We start from the raw sequence: 4,756 nt of genomic DNA on the forward strand, positions 1-4,756 counted from the left end.
TTTCTCAGCAATAATTTTAATAGCAATATGGTGCATGTTAAAGAATTTTTAATAAGTTGTGTTGCCAGTCCCAAGGTAGCTGATTTGAATCCCCCAGCTGCTCCAAAGAAGAATAATTTATAATCTCTTCCCATGCAATTTATAGCCTCTGAAAACCCAATGGAGGGTCAGCTATGACTCAGTTCTGACTCTATAGTACATAAAGGCAATAACAATATATACTAGCAGCAGAAGTGAAGAAATCAAAAGATATGTTGAATTGTGGACACCTGATGTCAAGGACCTCCCCAAAGTGCTAAAAGCACACTAACAATTTAAAGACTTGCATCTGATCTAAGCCATGGTATTTTCAGACGCTTTATTTTCATCTGAAAGTTAAACAATGAGTATGGAAAACCAAAGAAGAATCTCGATGACCTTGAATTACAGTCTTGGTAAAGTCCTGTGGAGGAATATTGAATACATCATGGACTTGGGGTGGGGTAGGGGGAAAAGCAACAGGAGCTGCAACCACAGTGGTATTTCAAAACAAGATGATGATAAAAGTTTGTTTCACATCATTTGGACACGTTTTCAGGAGAGAGCAGTTGTTGGAAAAAGATACTATGCTGGAAAAGGCAGAGTGTCAACAAAAGAGGGAGACCTTCAATGAGAAGGACTCGTACAATGACAACAACCAACACATGAATACCTACTCACAAGCTCTCTTGCACACAATCAAATCAAACTGCTATAAATATTACAGTAATTCTGTTTCAATGTCAGAAAGATTCACAATTTCCAGAAAGTACAGACTCTAGTAAATAGCAAAGCTATGTTTCAAACTTACATCTTTCAGACTATAAAACTTTTCATATTTATCTTTTTAGGCAGAGGGCATTTACAGAAATATTTTCCACATTCTCAAAACCAGGCTGGATTCTTTACAAAAGACTTTAGATTTGCTGGTGATCGTATGTTATGAAATGGTATAGTATCACATTGGTTTATGGATAAAACGGCTTTTAAAAAATGCTTATACCTTTCCAACCAGGTCTTAAGTTAACAAGTGTTCAGACTAATCATTCTATATGTGTATTATAAACATATTACTAGTGACTAAAGCATTCGCTTGTTCAGAGTATGAAGCATCACTTAAGACTTAAGCAAACATTACACACACTGCATGCCGAATACCACTCTCAAAGTGAATGCAGTAATAAATTAATATAATTAAACCTAAAATAATTCTCTACTTTGTTGGCAAATAGTAGCAACCAATAAATCAAGAATGCTTTCTTAGGCTTGTTCCTTAAATTACTAAAAGTAACATTTTTGTTGCACTGAATCTGTATCCTGACAAAATAGTCAGACCCCTACTGTCTCTTGCCCATGTGGTTTTTCTCTCACTGAATTTAAATTAAAAATGTTTATGCTTCCATGGAAACCACCAAGAAAAATCAAGAGATAATACACAGAACGAGTACAAATACTAGAAAATTTTTATATATAATAAGATCTTTGTATATAGAACATATTTCTTCTAAAGACATACTATAACTAATAAGCACATAATCAGATGGATAGCATAATTAGACAATAAAATAAAGAAAATGATTGAGACAATTTTTATATTGATTTGTTGTTGTTGTTATGTGCCATCGAGTCATTTGTGACTCATAGCAACCCTATGTATAAGAGCCCTAAACAATGTTCTATCTTGTGCCAGCCTCGCTGTCTCAAACACATTCATTCCCACCACTCCACTCACAGAATCGGTCCATCTTATCGAGGGTCTTCCTTTCCTGCACCATCCCTCCACTCTCCCAAACATGAAATCCCTCTCCAAGGACCATTCCCTCCTTGCAACATGCCCAAAGTATGTCAGACGAAGCTTCAGAATCCTTGACTCCAGGGAACATTCTGGCTTCACCCTCTGCAGGACAAACCTGTTTGTTCTCCTAGCAGTCCATGGTATATTCAGCACTCTTCTCCAGCACCACCACTCAAAGGCATCAGTTCTTTTTCTATGGTCCCTATTCACTGTTCAACTCTCGATGCATAGCACATAATTGCAAAGACTATAGCCTGGATTAGGCTCACTGTAGTCTCCAGCCTGATGTCGTTGCTCTTCAGTACTCTTGAGAGATCCCTCACAGCTGACTTTCTCAATGCAATTCATCTCCTGATTTCCTGGCTGCTATTACCAAGAGTGTTAACTCTGGAGCCAAGTAAACTAAAACTGTGTTTAAAATTAAACAGTATGTATGCGATTGTGGAGGAGATATTATATCTGCTAATGTAACTGCTGAGACTGTGAAATCTATGTATGCTATGGACAACACTATGGAAATTCATTATAGCATGACCTAAAATATAACTTATATTCCTAAATGTATCCTCAAAATCATCACATAAACATAAATGAAAAATGTCCTTGAAAAAAATGTCCTTGATATTTTTGCTCAAAAAGCTTGTGTCATTTAGGATGCTTGGACTTTGTAGAGAGATAAACCTATATTTGAGTTTCTCTTCTTAGTTGTTAATGCTGTTATCATGATTTTAGGGAGCTATAAAATGATTCTAACTCATAGCAACATCAGGAGAGAGAGAACAGCCCTCCACTGTTTCCTTAGCTATCTTTAGGGAAAAAGATTACCAGCTCTTTCTCTCACAAATCTGCTGGCAGGTTCTAATATTCAGCTTTTCACCTGGTAGCCAAATGCTTAACCATTACACCACCAGGACTCTTTTCATATGTAACCCTGCATGTGTTCTATTACTAATTTATCAAATATCCGACTCAGGTATTTCATTTGTCAAATGGAAATTAGTATGAGTACTAGAAAATGTATATGTAAATTATTACAAATACTGAATGTATATAAGTACATATATGGAGGCGGGGCTCTATGAGGAAAAATGTGGTATCAGGAATGTGGCAACAGGAAGATTCATCAACGATCTACGTTATGCAGATGATACAACCCTACTTGATGAAATCGAGGAGGACATGAAGCACTTGCTGCAGAGGGTCAAGGACTGCAGCTTTCAATTTAGATTGAAGCTCAACATCAAGAAAACAAAGAAGATAGATGGTGAAGAGACTGAGATTGCTAACAGCTTTAGTTTGCTTAGCTTCACAATCAACATTCTTGGTACCACCAGCCAGGAAATCAAAAGATAAATTGCAATGGGAAAGTCTGCTGCCAGAAATCTCTCCAAAGTACTGAAGAGCAATGATGCCATTCTGGAGGCTAAGTTGCTCCTGATACAGGCCACAATCTTTGCAATTGCTTGCTATGTGTCACAGAGCTGGACAATGACTAGGTATGATAGAAGGAGAATTAATGGCTTTGAACTGTGGTGCTAGAGAAGACTATTGGATATACCATGGACTGTTAAGAGAACAAACAGGCTTGTCCTACAGAGGGTGAAATCAGTTTGCTCCTTGGAGACAAAGATTGTGAAGCTTCATCTGACCTACTTTGGACATGTTGTAAGGAGGGATCAGTACTTGGAGAGAGACATCATGCTTGGGAGGGTGGAGGGACAGTGCAAGAGAAGACCCTCAATGAGATGGATTGACTCAGTGACTGGGGTAATGATGATAGGTGTGTCAGAAACAATAAGATTGACGCAGAATAGAACAGAGTTTAGGGCTGTTGTACATAGAATCACTATGAGTCACAGGTACCTCGACAGCCCATAGCAACACAATAACATGTATGTATATTACATACATACATACATATAATATACATAATAGGATTGCTAGTGGCCTATACTTTTATATATAAAATTAATATCTACATAAATATACTATTTTTATATATTGGGTTTTCGGGGGCTGTAAATCTCATAAAAGGAGACTGTCCACATTTAACCATATCCCTTTGGATTGGCCAGAGCTCCCCACATATTTGGGCATACTCCTTTATACAGATTTATAAAAGATTTTCTACACACACATGCATGCACACTTTTGAGCGCTAGTGTTCAGGAGTTGTGCTGCCAATCTAAAGGTACAGAGTTTGAGTCTACCAGCTGCTCTATGGGGGGAAAAGATGGTTAATCTCCTCCCAGTACATTTACTGGCTCTTAAAACTCACTGGAAGATCAGCTATGAAATGGTTCCAACTCAACAGTACATAACAACGACTTATATACACACACATACAAAATAACAGGAGCTCTACATTTCACTGCCAAGTCAAATGCAGTTCGAACTCACAGGCTGCTCCTGGGAGAAAGATGGGGTAATCTTATCTGGTGTGATCCCTGGAGAGCCAGCTAGGAGTCAGTCTGAATCCATGGCAATCAGGAGAGAGAGAGAGAGAATATGAATGAGAATATAGACCATTCTTGAAAAGTTGAAGCTTACTCATAGTTGACCCCACAGTGAATTTTCAGAGGTTGTAAATTGCATTGGAAGAGGTTATCCGTTTTTCTACCACAGAACACAACTATGTAGATTTGAACTACCAGAGAGATTCTCAATTCGACTGTTTTCAAATTTACTAGTCCAATTGATGTCAACCTTCAGTTGAGTTTCTGGAGCTGTAGATCTTATCAAGAAAAGAAGGCTTATCTTTCTTGAATGGAGTAGCTAGTTGGTTTGAATTGGCAATCTTTTAGTTAGCAGTCCAACAATTAAACTACGTAAACTATCAGTATTGTGTGTATGTGTGTGTGACTGTGTGTGTGAGTGGTGAGATAGATCTATTTTAAAATTACAGTAAATAACACTAGAACAGCTAGAATTTTGAAAAATCAA

The sequence above is a fragment of the Elephantulus edwardii genome, unplaced genomic scaffold (genome assembly GCF_000299155.1).
Source record: "Elephantulus edwardii isolate Elephantulus edwardi_28Jun2011 unplaced genomic scaffold, EleEdw1.0 scaffold00052, whole genome shotgun sequence".
Taxonomy (NCBI): Eukaryota; Metazoa; Chordata; class Mammalia; order Macroscelidea; family Macroscelididae; genus Elephantulus; species Elephantulus edwardii.